Consider the following 18,996-nt stretch of genomic DNA (forward strand, 5'->3'; position numbering starts at 1 on the left):
TGTTCCAAATTGTTTACATTTAAGTACTTCAATTTTATAATACATGTATTTTGTAATCCAATAGATAAAATTTTAAAAAAAAGCCCAAACTAAACAATTACATTATTTCCAACTCATTGAATCTGCTTTTAGTAGTAAATTTTATGGATACGAAGAAAATAAGCAAAATTACATTACATATCCAGAATTCAACCCTAAAAAAGGTTTTATTTGCTATAACTGAATTCAGTGCGTCATTCACTCTTTTCTCTTTATCAATTTTTCCATCCCAAGAAAACATTTTTTAAACCTTATCCGCACCCAATGATGCGTAGGGCACTGCAAAGATTGACCCAGCGTTATCTTGATCGTTAGTTATACGAAGGCAAGGTGATCAGTCCTGCGCTTCAGGGACTAGTCCAGGATTATTTCAAATTAATATTAATCATTCATATTTATTTTCATCCCCCTCCCCATGGGAATTGAACCCAGGACGTTCAGCACGGTAGCTAAACACGCTTACCAATATACCACGGAGGCGGAAAACATACTTCCCAAATATACGAAATCTACCTGTTCCAAAATTTCCCCATTTACTGCTATTTTACATCAATTTCGCAATCCAATAAATTACACGGAAAAATACCTCCAACCCAACAATTAAATTATTTTCAACTCATTGAACCTGTTTATGGTAAGAAAGTGAATGGGTTTGAGGGAAATAAGCAAAATTACATTACATATCCAGAATTCAACCCTTAAAACGCCCACGCGCGGGCGCTTTGCATTCGATATGCGGTTTCGGACCCATCCGGCGCTAACATTGCCGCGGTATTCGAATTTAAGCCAGTCATAAAGTTTTGTCTGGTCCCCAGTACCCCATAATGCATAGGTGTTTCTAATTCGAAGGATTATTGGTCACTTGGGGCTTTACCGTGGTTTAATGGTCGTTTCTAAAATAACATGGCTAGCACAAGTGCCATTTCGGTAAAGGATAATATTGAGAAGTATCAGTGATGTAGTAAATTCAATCGCAATGGAACAATATAAATACAATGTTTTTATTTTATTTTCAATTTTATTCCTTGTAATGTTTTACATTTATTAAAACGTTAGCAATTAAAAAAGTGTCTTAAATATTTTTTTCATGGCGTTTTATTTTTATTTTAAAGTTAAATCAATATCATAAATGATGGTTAATTCAGCAAAAGCTTAACTGGCAGTGCACAGTGGAGTCCAGGTACCAATCTTAATATATTAGTTGGGAAAAAGGATGAAAATAAATTTAATGCTATCGAAATGCTATCTTTCAGACGCATGCATCAAAACTATGTATGATAATTATTCGAATGGTGATATTAGAATTATCGATAAAGTTATGAAAGGTAAGTTTAGATGACATGTTATGAAAGGTATGTTAAGATGAGATTCAAATTAGTAAAAATAAACAACAACCAAATAAACAAACAGAATCAGAAGAAGACCGAAGAAAACTTGACATAATCAAGTATTCATATACTTGATAATGGTCAGGTCAGAAGTCGGAATAGTCGACGGGTACGGATGAGCAGATGCATGAACGTGGAAGAGGCTATAATGGTTTGCAAAGACAGGTTAGTATGGCGTTCTATTCTCCTATTGTCTCTTCTTACCCCTGCAGTGAAGCGGCGCGACGGTTCGTTTTAGGTTTTGAATTACTTTTCCTATCCCAAGTAATACTCCTACTGAATATTTAAGCTAATTTAATCACACGCAAGGGTTTGCTGCAGCTCCTACCTACAACAATGTAATGAATATTATAGCGCAGGTGATACATTCCGAAAATTAGATATAGCTAATTCGGGCAGCGTTACAAGCCCACCCCTGGTCACTCGAGGGTTGGAAACCCTTTCCCATACTTAGCGGTTGAATTCGCACAAAATTGTATTGCCTTTTTGCTGGGAGTGAGGCCCGATATGTTTATGTGCCGGAATCATGTTTATTTATTATTTATCGCCAGGTGTTTTGGAAATTGCCCTCATTTGGAATGCGCTCGTGACTTCTGTGGGCTATTTGATATTCAGTTCGCCATTCCGGCTTTCATTCTATTGCGGAATGTACGATAACCCTTTACTTTTGGTGGTTGTAACAAATTATTTTGATCTTACCATCCTTATAACCTATCATGCATATACACATCAATGGTTGGAATACAGTCAAATCAATACACAATACATCTCTGCCCATTGAAATAATGTATTTATCAGTCTTCAGAACTTTGAATGCGTTTCTCTTTTGCACCAATATATATTTTGATTATCTTTGGATAATTTTTAAAAATGATTTGGATTTTTGTCCAAGTTATTCTAAAATCTAGCTACGGCTTATGCAATACCGCTTATTGTGGCCCTACTGGGCTTTAATTTAACGCTTTTTATTTTATAGCCCATACCTTCTTGTGAGTGGATTTACTCTTTATGCTTACAATTGGATGTAATTTAAGAGTGAAAATTAGATAAAAATAAAATTGATAAGATAATAGTGTTAGATAATAAAAGTTATAACGATAATTAATTTATTTTTGTTTTTATTTACGGCATAACTGCCTTTTACATAAAATTATAAAGATTGTGTTTTTAACATATGTATTAATTAATACAAATAATATATGTAAAAATATATGAATATTACATAGAAAATAATAATAAATGATATATAATAAAAATTAAAATAATAAAAAAGAAAAAATAAGTACAAGTAATACAAAAATACAAAACTTGGTAATTTTTTTTTTTAATATTTGGTACCAATTAGGGAAGCTAATAATCACCATACAATTCATAGCAAGAGATCCAAAAAAGTGCTCTATAAATTTTAAACCAAATAATAAATTTTGTAATGTAAGATGTTAAAGTAATTTTTTTGTATTTTTATCTGCAGGTAGGATAGTAAGGATAGGGAAGCTGAATGTAAAAAAATACATCACAAACACCCAGAAAAGTTGAAAATAAACCTTTCTTGATTTTTTTTTAACTTGGCGGGAATAGAATCCGTGACGCCCGTCTTTTAGTAAAACTAAAATTAAAATTCCATATTCTTCTTCATCTATGTTGAGCTATCAATAAAAAAAGTCTTGAAAACAATGTACGTTGTAAAAAGGCATTGATGTATCAAGTTTCCACGTTTCTGTTAACAAAGTTGCCGTTATTCCATTATTGTGAAGGCCCTGCATGAGCACAGCAGAGCATCGCAATAATATTGTTAAACAGAAATAAGTTTTAATTGCATATTGCCTGCTCCATATTACTTTCCTGTTTCATGTGATGCAATCTGAAGCTAGTTCATATCACAATTCAATTACAAACTTCGTGACCCACATATACTGTCGTTAATTATAAGTTTCTTCGGTAATTGGAAAATTATTCTACGTATCAAGGAAGTTGTCAGGTGGTATTATAGTCCTCTGCTACATTCATGAGATACCAATATTATACACAAGTGAACGTATAAAATATGAAATATGTTATATGTCGGCATTAACTTTGTGGTAAGACATGTTACAATGATTAAAGAAAACACTTGTTTTTAATTATGAATTTTTATCTTGAAAATTTAGACATCCAAAAAAACCTAAATTCTAATAATAATTTATTAAATAATATATTGTTTCAAAATTCTTCACCTTTGCTTTCCATTTTTCCTTTGTTTTCAAACTCCGCCCCTTGACTAACCCCTTCCCCTTACTTTCCCCTCTCCTTATTTACAGAACAATTTTATATTTTATTTTTGAGTTATTATACAGACCTGAATGATGGAAGTTTAACTTCTGAAACATGTAGTCTATAATAAAACTCATGTGGTAAAAAACAAGTGTTTTCTTTAATCATTGAAATATGTTGTTTGTCTGTCTCTGTAGGGAAGATAATTTTTTTTGTATTTTAAAGTAATATTATTTAACTTTGTGGTATGGTAATATAAATGTTTTTTTATTCGGCATTAACTTTGTGGAATGACATTTTGATTTTTTAAAAATTAAAAACTTGGAATAAACCACCACTAATGAGTTTTATTTTTAAACACGATTAGTTTCGAAAACTTAATTAATTAATTAACTTATTGATTATTTAATTAAACTAATTAGTTTTAATTTTCATCTGTAGAAAACATTTGTAAGTTTTCGAAACTAGTCGTGTATAAAAATAAATCTCATTAAGTGGTGGTTTATTACAAGTGTTTATTTTTTTAAATAATGGTAATATAACACTGTCCTTATCATTCGTCGTTTACTTTCTGTCATACCAAAGTGAACGATGAATGATAAGTACCTAGTCACGAAGTAGTGTTTTTCAAAGTTTTTTTAAACGATGTATTACACAAAGTGAACGATGAATGATAAGGATAATTTTTTATTGTACATTCGAAGAACAAGTGCAGGAGAGAATTGTTCATAACAATTAAGCTCCGTAAAACTTTATGAAAAAATATTCTACTGAACGCACTATTTTAGAATGATGTTTTTTTCATCATCAATTTGTTAGAAAATGGATAATGTCGTTTGTTGTAAAATGGATAAAGTATTAATCAGTCTTGGTAAAGAAGCGGTTAGCTTCGAAACCGGTAGACATTATAATTAAGTTATAACAAAATATTTATAGTGATTTTAATTATAAAATGTTGTTTTCATTTCAAGTTCCACAGATGTCTCTGATGTATCCGAAATGGGACGATGCGTCAAGGGACACAATAAATCAGTGTGTACATTTGACAAGTGAATCAATCATAATACTGAAAATAAATGTGTTGGTTACAGCAAATGCATGTAGGGGACATTTTGTGATAGTCACTCAGGGTACGACGCATAACATACTTAAGCTACATACATACATTACATACCACATTAACTCACATTAAGTATTAATATTTTTTACATTAAGTATCATTGCAGTAATAAATAATGATGCTAAATGCATCGAAATACGTGATTTTTTTTTAAAAATATTATACACTGGTATTATCCTACTTATTGAGTTTTATTTCATTACACACGACGAGTTCGGAAAACTACAAATTTTCATCACCAGGTGATTACATAAAGAATATATACATACGAATGTATTCCAATTTAATATTACATAAGACTATCCTTAATATTATAAAGGTACGAGTATATATTCAGGTATAATTTTTTTTGTAATCACCTGTTGATGAAAACATCTATAGTTTTTAAATGAAATACAGCTCAATAAGTGGGATATTAAGATTCTTAAATGTTTTTCTCAGATGCTTGGTGGCACATTTTATAAACTTTATAAAATTAAACAACTTTGTTTAAACCACTTTTTTATTGGTACACTTTATCCAACCGGTTTCGGCAAGAACCTTGTCATCAACAGGGTTTATGTACTAAATTCAAGATTTAGGAGTTTTTCAATCATATTTTCATATGGCGTATGGAGCGCTTGGAAGTTTTTGGTAAGGGAAGGATAATTAATTATGAGTATTTCAATGTTTTGGAATTTAGTACATAAACCCTGATGATGATAAGGTTCTTGTCGAAACTGGTTGGATAAAGTGTACCAATAAATAAGTGGTTAAAACAAAGTTGTTTAATTCTATAAAGTGATATTGATTGTTTAATTTTTAAAATAATTAACATGCCATTCCACAAAGTTGATGCCAAATAAATAAATAATAAAAAAATAGTGATAGTTACTAAGTAAAATTTAAATAAAAAGTCAATGGAAACTTTTTCTGTTATGCTTTTTCTCTTTGACTACTACTGCTACGCATTTTCAAGCAGGTGTAGATGGAGAGGATGGTTCGCCACATTTATCTATCCTGATGACCGTGAATGATGTGAATATTTATAAACTCAATTTCCTCTACGTCTATACATCTAGTCATACATGCCCTCGTATTGGGAAGACTTTCGACACGACCAGATTTCACGTTGGTTTGATTTGTTTGAGCTACGTTTTTATCGGCACATTGATTGATTACATATGTTAAAACATTAAATACAAACACTTCCTAGTGAATATTTAAAAAATATATATATATCGTATTTGGTTGGATGGCGTTTCTTATTACATAATAATGGATCTTTTGTTTCTTGATTTGTAGAAATCTTAATTTTTTGAATGAAATTATTTTTCCACTTTATTTTATTGGAAAAATAATTTAATTAAAAAAAAATCTATCTCAGTGTAGCACAGAGGTGTTCGTCGATGGAAATCAGGGCTAGAATGTACATGTTTATTTTGTTGTTATATAAAATACAAATATAATTTATTTCTATCATTTATGTGCATGAATGACATTAATTTGAGGATTTCGTTATATTTTACATTACTTGTACTCAACCACTCATTCCTGTAGCTAGCCATGATATATATTTAGTATTGCTTGTGTTGCTGTTACGTTCAATAGAAGGCGCTGCCAATGTCGTCTAGATATGCTATATAAAAAATATGAGCGTATTCAAATGAAATATTGTTTTGAAATTTTAAAGTAATCGATGTATAACATTTTGAACAAACGAACATTTACTCTTTTATTTACATAGATTACAAATGATCAGTAAACTTCAGTTATAGAATTATCTTTTAAAAAACAATTTTTAAAAAATAAAGAAAACGATTTTTAATGCTCAGTACCTACGTTTAAAACTTTATCGTTTTTTTTAACTCATAGTCGTTGGAAAATTCGTTAAACTTTATGATACTGGGCTTGGCGTTCATTGTTTTTTAAGTAAATGGGTAAGTATAGAGTTTTTTTAAAAAGATTAATGGCAGTTTTGACTGGATAAGGGTAGGATTCTGGGAGTGAGGATTGACCTTAACCTTTTTTTTATATGATTTTTTAGTCAAGTATTAACAATATTAACAGTATTTTATGAGTACGGGTAACATTCAGTTTATTTTGTTATTTTCATAGTTAAAAAAGGGAAGGTTTGAAATATAGCACTAAATTTTTTAATAAAGAAATAATGTAATAGCTATTTTGCCCCGCAAGGACATTTTTTAACATAGTCAACAAAACACAATGGACGTATTGAAGTACATTTTTTTAAACCGACATAATTATTTTTTTATTTACTTTTTTTAATAAACATTTGTAGAATTAAAAATAGCAAAAAGAAGTTAAAATGAAAAAAATGACTTATGTCACATTAAAATATTAAAAATACATACGTACCGGTTGCTACAATATGTAACTGTAAGAAAAAAATGATAAACCTTAAATGTTTGTTTGTAATGTATATATTAATTATTGAATAAATTGAATTGAATTGAATTGAATAACATATGTACATGTGTGCACACGTTCCGAATGCGTTACTTGATCCAAAAAAATATATTCTCACTAATATAATACAAGTGTTTTAATAACATAATCTAGATTTTTCAACTGCTTTGCAAATTTGTATTTATCAGGTTTATTTGTATTTTTCGACATAGTATAAAATTGCCTTCCCAAAGTAAAACAGCTCTCATAAAAACAATAAAATATTAAGTCCTTTCGAATTTTTCAACACAACTTAAAATTGTTTCCCAAGACAAAAAGCTGTGAGAAAAACAGCCGTAATTTAACATAAGGTTCATTTATGTTTTTTGACACGGCTTGAAACTGTCCCCCCAAGGCTAAATAGCTCTCACAATAACAATGAAACAGTTTAAATATTTAAAGAATTCGATTTATATTTTGAAAAAATAATAATAATAAAATTGTTTATTGTTCCGGCATTCACTTTGAGGAAATTGTAAAAGAAAAACACTTGTTTTTTATCACTTGAGTTTATTTTATTATAACAACAAGTTTCGGAAGCCTTGCTTCCATTTTCAGGTTGAAATATAAACAATAGATTACAAAAATTAAAAAAGTAAACGCCAATCCAATAAAAATAAAAATAATTAAAATCTCTGTTTTACTCACCCCTAGCATCCTCGTTGAATTTCATCCTTCTTTTTTGCCTGTTTTACTTCCAATAAGCGGAAAACTTCTCCGGTTCTCGTATTCAATTAATGAAGAAGGCATAACTTAGCAGACTGAAACACTTAAGAAGAAATTCCATTTAGTGGACATAGTTTTCCATTTTCCATTCGGTACGTCTCGATATAATGCAAGATAGATTCTAGGTTAATGAATATTTCTGTATTTTACTTAAAGCTTTATTTTTATTTCTGTTGCTGATGTTTTGTATTGTATTCTTTCAGATACGAGGCATCGGAATAGCTCATCTGGAAAGAAATAGCGTTGATTCGAGTAAGTGCACACTTAATATTTTTTTCTGCTTCTAAAAAGCGATATTTTCTTTTCTTAAATGTTTTCCGCAGATACTTTGTGGTACATTTTATAATATCTTTATAAAATTAATTAACTTTGTTTTCACCACTTTTTTATTAATACAATTCAACCTGCCGGTTTCAACAATACATTGTCATTATCAGGGTTTATTTTAAACCAAAAACATTAAAAACACATAAAAACCGAAGTTTTTGGTGAAAGTATTTTACAAAAACTGAAGTTTTTGGTGAAAGTATATTAATGTTTTTAATGTTTTTGATTTAAAATAAACCCTGATGATGAGAACGTATTGTTGAAACCGGTAGGTTGAATTCGTTTAGTAAAAAAAGTGGTGAAAACAAAGTTAATTAATTTTATAAAGCGATATTTTCAATCAGTGTTTAAGATATAACATATTATTTGACAAAATAAGGAGTTGTCTAGGGTAAAAAAATATATGAAATACTTTCAGTATTTTTTTATTATTGATATCTTTACATAAATGAAGACGAATTTGAAAGTCTGGGTATATACAGGCCTTACTACGAATATCTGTCACAGACTGGTTTAACGCGTAAAAAAAAAATCAATTAAAATTAGCCAACTTTGAAATTCACAAAACAAAACTTTTCGGTAACTTACATTTCTTTAATAATATAATGTATTAAGTTTATTTATTATTATTTGATTATGGGTTCTATAGTTAAGGCATTTTGAATATAGCTCTTAATTGAGGTCACTGAATTCCCCATGGCGCTGCTGTCCAACACAGGTGAGGTCACCGGTGCCCCCCATTGCGTTAAATGTGTAAAGTGATCACTTAAGTATGCACTTGATCATTCTACCTATGATTGACTCATGAACGACTTATATTTTGGAAGTTATACTTATGTTTCAATTGAAAATATATTATGTGTGCTACTTCTTTAGAAACATATACTTATGGTAGATTTTTTTACTAGCAGAATCTTTCATTAAACTTACGTTATAAAGGTCCTATCCAATTTATTTTACATACTAAGAGATAGGTACCTGAAAACATTATTTTAAATTTACATTAAAGTTTATTTTTTACCTGTTTCTTTCATTATTTTAAGTGTGTTCAAAATTGTAAGTTTTTTTTAATATAATTTATACCTGAATCACTTAATTTGTGATTTTCCTTTTTATAATTAAAATGCAACTTTGCTTTAAAACACTATAAATATTTTATTATAACTTAATTATAATTTTATTTTATTTTATTAGAAGGAAAAACAACAGTTTCAATATATGATAAATCAGAATACAAAAAAAAAACATGTATACCAATTACAGTGTTTCACATTTATGCATAGGAAAAGTCAATATATAAGAAGATATATGAGATAAGGATGAGATATAGAGAAAAGGAGATGACAGTGATAGGAAAAGGAGAGGACTGGGTATAGAATTACCCTTTTAGGTTTATAAAATTTCTAGTAATTTTGCTTTAAAGTTATAAAATCAGTTATGTCTACCGGTTTTGAAGCTAACCGCTTCTTTATCAAGACTAATAAAATATTTATAGTGATTTTAAAACAAAGTTACATTTTTTTTTTTTTTAATATATTTAAAAAAATATGTTTGATATGAAGTAACGTCAAAGTATCACGATCAATAGGTAAAAAGGGGAAATCGGAATATGTGAATACAGGATGTAACAGATATGCATTGTTTAGAGCGCAAGGGAAATCAGGATACTTGCATGTGGCAACAACATTGGATGCTATCTCAAGGGGCGGAAATTCTTTCGAATGTTTTCGTGGAATTTGCAATCTAACCTTTGACTACAAACGAAATATACTTTTATTTTTTAATATCCTCTAAACCTTTTATTATAATTAATGTAAATTTTATTTATTTGATTATTATTTGAATATTCTTTTCATGTTGTATCATTTTATGTTACATATTAGAATTAAGCAGGAAAAATAATAAAATATATATATTTTTCCCGTTTTTAGTTTTTTTTTAAAGATATATTCGTTCGATATTTTTTCAACTAATCGATACGAGTATTTTCAAATATGGATGTTTAAAAAAATATCGGAAAATCATATGAATGATTTTTGATAGCAATATAATTAACATTTTTGTCGAAATAAAAAATCTTCTATTTTATATTTTAAAATTAATATTTCATATTTTCAGTAATAAAAATTAATATTTTTTATTGATCATATTTCATATTTTATGCCATTTTTTATGTTATACAACCGTTAATACAGACTCTTTCTACTACGTAAGAAATTATTATTTTAAAATATATTTACATTTATTATGTTCAATTTAAAAAAAAGTAAATTACAAAAAAAGAAGAAACAATAAAACTATTCCAAAATTCTTAATATAATATGATAATAAATCTTTATTTATTTTAAAAATCAATAATTTAATAATAAATCTTTACTCAAATCGTGCAAGTTATATTCGTCCTTATGAAATGTTATAAACTTTTTCAATTTTTCAAAATATTTTTAAATTTACACTTTAAATATTGAAAAATGACAATATCAACTTTCAAAACAAAATATCACATTATTTTATTTACAGTTCTTCTTCATCCTTCATCTGACCCTTATACGCACCCATTGGTGTATAGGGCACTGCATCGTATTGACGCAGTATTATTTTGATCGGTAATTATATAAAGGCAAGGTGATCAGTCCTGCGCGTCAGAGACCAGTCCAGGGTAATATTTAATAAATATTATAGTAAAAAATCACTAATATTCATTTTAACCCCCTCTGGGAATCGAACCCAGGACCTCTAACAGGCTAACCATTACACCATGGAAGCGGACAAACAGTTACCTGCACTTAATCAGTTTTGTATAATATGTAAACTCGAAGATGTGTAATAATAATAATAAAACCCTTATCTGCACCCCAATGGTGCATAGGGCACCGTTTCATATAAACGCAGTGTTATCTTGATCGTTTACATATGAAGAAAAGGTGATCAGCCATCCGCTTCAGGTACCAGTCCAGGGTATTATTGAATAAATATTTGAGTGAAAAAATCACTTATATTTATTTGACCCCCCCTGGGAATCGAACACGGGACCTCCAGAACGGTACACTACGGAGGCGGATACAAGATGTGTAAAATGTTTTAAAGATGTGTAAAATTATACTTATTTAAAATATGTATCATATAAAACTTTATATGTAATTACGAAGTCGGAAAACGATATTTTTTGCTGACGTTTAGGTAAAATGTCATTCGCATTAGATAATAAAATAGTATACATTATATAAAATACGGTATAATATATATGGAAAAAACCCAAAGCAAAATTGGATATTCGCATTTCAAACATCAAAGTAATAATTTCCAGCATAATGCTCCTCCGAAATGCAGTAATGCACCAGTAGATTTGTCCTGATCATCAAGGCGCCGTTCCATCCTTCTCTCCACCGAAACTTTACTATGGCTCCATCTCTTTCAGTAGCCCGAGCTTTCGGCAGAGCTTTCAGCCACAAGTACCCCAATAGTGTGAAAGCTTCAGTAGACGAAAAATTACTCTTCATAAGTATGCAACTGAGTAGAGTTGTCAGGATATATACTATCATGGGTATGTGCTATTGGATGATGTAAGACAGGGGTGTCTTTTTAATAATGACTAAGGGATACATTTTTACGTATTTGTTAGTAGCTGAGAAAAAATAAAGGGTTATGGAAAGTAAATAATAATGCATTTATTTTCAACTCATTTTACTAATGTTTTAAATATAAATTGTGAATAAGAAAAAATAAAAAGAATATGCCTTAAATAATAAACCTTAAAATTTAAAGCTTAAAGTGTAATATATCACAAAAGTCATGTGAATTACATTATTTTTTGCCAAAAATGAATGTCATGACATTAAATAAGTTTTTTTTGACACTTTTATAGTAAATTGTGTTAATAAAATAAATATACAACTCTTTTTCAATAAAATAAATTTATATTTTTAAGTCATTTAATGAAAATAATGTTTTCCTAAAATTTTACCATTAGTTAAATGTTTCAATAGCACAGTGCCAGTGTAGTAAACTTTAATTTTTGATCCATTTATAATAACTTTATTTTTTTTAATTAAAGGCTATACAATATACCTTTGAATAAAAAAACTGGATTTATCAATTATTCAAAGAATGGTGGTTTATATAACTTTTAAAAAATTTAAGGTTTTTAACATATCAAACCGATTTTGAAATTTCCCTTAGAAGGCAAACCTATAATATTTAAAACTCAGTCTCAATATTTGATTAGCATTAAACAAATTCTTTAAAGGAGAGAGTTAAAGTTAAAATTTTTTTTTTTTTGTAATCATACAATTTATGGCCTTGATGTAATTTTAAAAGAGTAACATAATAACATAGTCTGCTCTATTATTCACCCTCTCTCTTATTGTCAGACAAGGGGGTGGAACCTCCCCTAGGAAATTTTCACGAGGTGTGAAAAGTCTGAATGAGAAAACAATGCTGATTATTCGCTGTGGTGACTTTGTTCATTTGTATATTTTGTACCAACACACAGTGAGCTTTGTCAATAACTTCCATAGCCTCGGAAAAATTCTCCTATGATTTTTCGTATGTAACAAATAATAAAAATATAAAATCATGTCTCTTCTTAAATAAATGTTACCTGGCATTCGTTTCGTAATAATTACCGAATATTTTTGGGTATAAACATACTTCTTTTAAAAAATTTAAACGCTTTGAATCAATTAACAAAGTCACATTTATTATAATCATATAACTTAAATACCTTTGTAACTAACTTTTTTTTAAATATTTTTGCACAAAGGCAGAAATTAATAAATAAAATTGTGAATCACAAAAAAAAGAACAGGATTTTCTATTCTTTTCTGAACATAAATGACGGAGATCATGGAAGTCAGGGAATTTAGAGAGCTTAATAACTGTCTAAGGTTGGTTAGAGTGATCACTTTGTGTATGGGTTACATTCATCATTTTACCCGTTATTGACAATCACACTATTCATATTTAGGAAGCTACATATGTTTAATCTGCAAAAAAAATATCTTACGCTTGTTATTTTTTTGGCAACATCTGTGGTTGAAATCGTTTTTTGTTTACTTACAGAAACCTTCATGAAATGCATGTAAAATCCTCCCTGAACTAATGCACAATCTTCACCTCTTCCACATTCGTACATGTTCTCATACATACCCATTTTTTTAATTATAATTGTCTGGCTCTTTCATGAAACATCGCTCTTTTGTTTTCCCAAGGATGTTCGCAATATTAACTTAGATTCTTGTAGGAAATATCTCCGAAGCCTACCCGAAAAGACTGAAGCCAGATAACGCACGCCTAGTTTTAACTCCATTTTATTATCTTAATGTTAAAGATATCAATCTTGCAGCATCACCCATCGCAGGAGGATGATGATTTAAGGGAAGGAAGGAGGAGAATATGGCGGGAAAGATTTTTTCCACGCGTTAAATTTAACGGAGATGTGATCCCTAATACTGTACCATTTTTCAGGGAAATTAGTTTTTCCTTTTCATCTTCGCCTTTGCACATTTGATGTGTGATATAAATTCACGGTAAATTTTAAATCGCGTCGAATTTGTCTTTCTGACGCGGCGAAGTCTAAATTTATCAGTGTCCTCGAAGTTTACGTATTCGTACCCACCAGGCACTCGATACCCTTACGCATTTACTAAAGCCATACTTTAAAATATTTCACAGTATTATTTACATATTTCATTTAAAACGAGCTGTACAACACCATGCGTTGTTGAAGCTCAGTCTAATTAAATGTAAAAGAAAAAAAAAGAAAGCACAACTTTAAATAATTTTAAATTTTATGAAAATATTATTAAAAAAGCATTTAAACAACTTTGTAATTCAAAACATTGAAAATCCTTAGTAATTGAAGATGTCGAGGAGTACGCGTTTCATCGTGAGCAATGTTTAGTACTATATGTGTCGCTGTTACGTTCAATAGATCGCGTTGTAATTCTGACCTAAAAGCTGTTTTTTTTTAAATCATTTTTTTTCCTGTCACAGGTAAAAACATCACAGATACTAATATAACCTTTAAAACATTCAAAATTTCTATTATTTCATACCACTTATCTTACTTGCCCTTTTTAAACACATAAACATTTTAAGCATAAGCTTTATTTATGGTATCATAACTGATTGCGATAAATTTCAATTTATTTTTAAAAATCGTTATTTTTAGTGATATATGTACATAGTTCTACAATCTGTTTAAATAAATTATTTTAAAACGTGTATTAACAAAATATTCTCCCATTACCTGTAGTGTTGTTGTCATAGTGAAAGTAATGAATATAAATTAAATATTGAATATAAATTAAAAGATTTTACTTTAAAAAAAAACATTATACTCGAATTAAAAATAAATTCCCTCGAATGTTAGGTAGAGTTAAAATGTGAATAACACTTTCCAATTGCAATATCACAGTTTATACAGAAATATAATATCTGGATTAGAGAAACATTATGACACTTGGATATTCACACCAAAGTAGCAGATATAAGCAACGTTACGAGTGTGTTATAAGTTCCCGTTGGAATGTCACCCTCGCACTCTGGAGGTGTCGTTTAAGGGTTGGAAACTGACACCCTACTTACGGAGGTGGCGGATCCACTTTTACGACTAGTGGGGTGGCTGTGCAGCGGTAATTTGTTTTTAACCATCTTTATGCGAGATGAAAAACACCCTATGAATACACGTGTCTGAATTTAGCACTATATTCTGGACGAAATTTTATTTTCTATTTGACTTTTTTTTATCTAAATATCGAATGAAAAAAAAATAGATTAATTTTTTTTGACTGAAAGCAGATGATTAACTGTTAAATCACTATTGAAAAGATCCAATGCTTTGCAGAGAATCCGTCAACACAGGGCGGTTTGGAGCTGTGCAAGCTATAATGCTTATCAATATTCAGTCCACCTTCTTAAATTAAATATTCATAGATATGTATTGATTATGTGGTAAATATTCAATGATTAAAGAAAACACTTCGTTTTTTATCACTTGAGTTTTATTATAGACTACATGTTTCAGAAGTTAAACTTCCATCATTCAGGTCTGTATAATAACTAAAATATAAAATATAAAATTGTTCTATAAATAAGGAGAGGGGAAAGTAAGGGGAAGGGGCTAGTCAAGGGACGGAGTTTGAAAACAAAGGAAAAATGGAAAGCAATGGTAGAATTCAGGTTTTTTTGGATTTCTAAATTTTTAAGATAATTCATAATTTGGCCTTTATATGGAACAAGGTGTAATAATTTTAATTTATGTGAGTGAAATGAGTGATTAGTATCTATGATATGATTTGCAAATTCCGAAAAATAATTATTAACAAGACCGCTATGATATTCATTTAAGAACTAAAAATAAAAGTGGTTAAATACAACGTTCGTGTTTTTTATTTTTTTTTATTTATAAAATGTGCCACAAACTATCAGCGAAAACTCAATTTAATGTCAACTTAAAAAAAGTTAATTGATGGAGAAGTATTTTGATTGTTAATTACATTTATTTAAAGTTATAAACAAGCAAAAAATCCATAAACGGTCATAAAAATGGTCGGATATGGAATAAAAAGTTTTTTTTTCATGTTAACAAATATGCCAAAAAGTAATCTAAAATATTGTAAGGAATATTAATATTTAACTAGCACAATAAAATTAGTCTTTTTTATGGTGTTTAAATATTGAGACTATTTTTTTGACTGTGAGAAAAGGTTTAACTTCATTTTAAAGAGAGAGAAAAACCTGTGTTTTGGATTATAGATTTGATAAAAGAATTTCCAGAGTTAATCAATAAATAATATTAACCAGTCTGATGATGTCAGTTACGACAAAACTCGATTGCTGGTCAAATAAAATTTATGTCGAAAAAACTAAATACTTATGATTTTATTATATAAAATGCAGTTCCACCATGAAATGTCATTACAAAACTGAAATCTTATAAATACATAAAATTTCTAATCCAATTACTGTTTTTTTTTTAATAAAAAAAATATATAATGTTTCCTTTTCTGATAATTAATCAATCGTGATTGGTGCACAGAGCACTGGATAAGATTAATGTCTTCTGAAGTTTATAATTAATCATCTCAGAAATCATTAAAAATATAAATAAAATGTATAGGTATAATTATCTTTCACAACCGTACTCGTTACGTTCGTTACATTTTCATTGTTGAAAAACACCAAACAAATCTTTTGTTCTTTATAATTAACTCCCTTCCTTGATACAGTTTACAGAATTTCATTTGATGACTCGCAATTCCTTTCATGAGATGGTATTGAGTGAAGCCCTTTAGTGATTATACCAACCCTTACTCAGACGTACAGAACTGGATCTAAGTCATCCCTCGGGAACGAATCTTTATTTCGATATCTCCTTAAAGGGCTCAAAGAATCCGTACTTAGGATGTGTAAAATGACAAAGTAAAAAGGAATTAAGATAAATATATACCTTTTTGCATTTCGGACAATTTTTTATTATGATTATTATGATTTACATCAAGATTAATCAGATGAACTGACAAAAACAGTACTGGGTAAAATATTCTTAGACCTTGGAGTAAAATATGTTTACATGTGATGTCTTTGATGGTGATGAATACGAATATATGTAACTTCTTAGACGGAAAAAAAGGAATATGATAGTTGGTAGAAAAAAATCATTTTTAATAGTAAGGATACTGTGCGTTGTATACTCGTATTTTTGTTATTAATTATAAATGGTTTCATTATTCCATCACCATATGATGGTTTAAACAACAGTTCTATATTATTATTAATGGTATATTTTGTTAACATTGTTAACGGATTTTAAACCAAAGATATTAAATTACTTTATAAATTAATATGTTATCAAATCACTTTATAAGTAAAGATATTGTTAATGCAGTCACTTCATATAAAAAATAATAAATATTTACATTAGAAACGTCTTTCCATACCGGTGATTTATCATTATATTTGCTCTGTTCTTGTGAACAACTTTTTTGTTGGTTTACTAATATGGTTTTCAACCCCTGAATGCGTTGTCTGAAAGACTGGCATGTGATATGGTGTTCTAAAAGTCTATCACATACGAGTTTGTCTCTAATTTGAAAGCGCGATATTTTTAACACCTTCGTTTCGCGACATAGCCTCCTCCCAGTGCGCCCTCCACCATCCACCCCTATTTAAACCCCGCACAAGGGAGGATTACGTAATGCGCTATAAAGCTTTTTCTCTCTTAGTATTTTATGTCAGTGGAGTCAAACAAGTATATAGGAATGCTCTTAAAACACTGTTGAAAGGAAAAGAACAATATTGACCCTTACCTTAAATTCCTGCACTATACACTCTACAATTCACACCCATTATACGAGTACATTATGCAGGTCAGAAAAAACAAGGCCAAATACCAAACATGCAAAAATAATCGCTAGGAATATTGATTTTTTTTTCATATTACATAGTACAGTTTTGATAGTAGATAATAAACATAAAATATATTCTTGACACGGCTTTCTTTACATGTCGTGTTGGGTCCTTCCGACGTTGACTTAAGTCTCCCTATTTTGGGCATGTCCAAAAAAGCTCTTTGATGTTCCATACTCCTGTCCACTCGTGTATATTATGAAGCCAGGAGACCTTTTTCCGACACCTCTTGCACCCCCGATCGTACCCTGATGGTAACAGTAGTTTGTAATTTTCTTCTTTGATCACATGTCCCAAATAGCACACCTTTCGAAGTTAAAAATGTAAAATGTTTAACTGTTTAATATCAATATTTAAATACGAAATATCAATATTCAAATATTAAACATCATTTGGTTAAATCAAAAAAATCTAATTTGTACATTTTACGGCAATTTCATTGAATCGTTTTTTTATTATTTATATATTATAAGTAAATACAGTACTTGAAGTAATAATATTATAAAAATAGCATAGATAAGTTTAACTTTACGTCCATACTTTCATTTATTAAGTTTTTTTAAATATCGAAACCGTTTTTCTTCTCGTAAAACCTGGATTATAATTACACAAATCGATGATTTTTTATGGCTATTTATTTTATTAATACAAGTTATATTTACTGCTTAAAAAAATTGGGTAAAAGTGTCGATAAATTGAACTACTCTCCTATTCCAATTACCCATATATTATATTTTCAAATGACAACATTCTCTTCAGGATAATAAATGTAGGTTAACATTCAATTTTAAAACTTAATGTCGTTAGAAAATGAAGTCCAGATATGTAATTTCATTTATATATCTTTCATCTACCCATAAATATTTTATTACATTTTATTTTATTATATACATATGTTATATGTTTTGAATTTCTCTATTTATAGGGTGCACAGTCTAATTATAGGAATACGTAGTTCAATTTATACGAAAAGCTTAAAAACAACCCTTGAAATTAATAATTTGTGGCCTTTTAAAATGGTGGACGCACATATTTCGTGCGTACTTAAACTTTCTTTTATTCACGGCGACACAACTGTTTTATCAGGCTACTCGTACTACGGCACTAAATGTGAATCTTAATTTGCATACAACGACAGCATACCCATAAAGTTTACGCCCTTTTTTACTGCCGATGGAATGGCGTCCTTCTCGTCTCCGTCACCGAGTTTGCATTAGCCTGTTTTAGTTTTATTAGCATGATATTTACTTTAAAAAATAATGGAATCCATTATACTCGTACCTCCGT

The 18,996-nt window shown here is 29.2% G+C and overlaps 1 long non-coding RNA gene across 1 annotated transcript in view; it reads left to right on the plus strand.

Moving 5' to 3' along the window:
- Positions 1-18,996, plus strand: part of LOC148310533 (uncharacterized) — a 238,427-nt gene that overhangs the window by 197,741 nt on the left and 21,690 nt on the right. Inside the window, exon 4 of the long non-coding RNA XR_015837387.1 lies at positions 8,175-8,223. This is a non-coding gene — a long non-coding RNA (uncharacterized LOC148310533). The remainder of the gene's footprint in view (positions 1-8,174; positions 8,224-18,996) is intronic.

This window comes from Brachycentrus maculatus, unplaced genomic scaffold (genome assembly GCF_059751285.1).
Source record: "Brachycentrus maculatus isolate JH-2025_06_01 unplaced genomic scaffold, ASM5975128v1 h1tg000092l, whole genome shotgun sequence".
Lineage (NCBI taxonomy): Eukaryota > Metazoa > Arthropoda > Insecta > Trichoptera > Brachycentridae > Brachycentrus > Brachycentrus maculatus.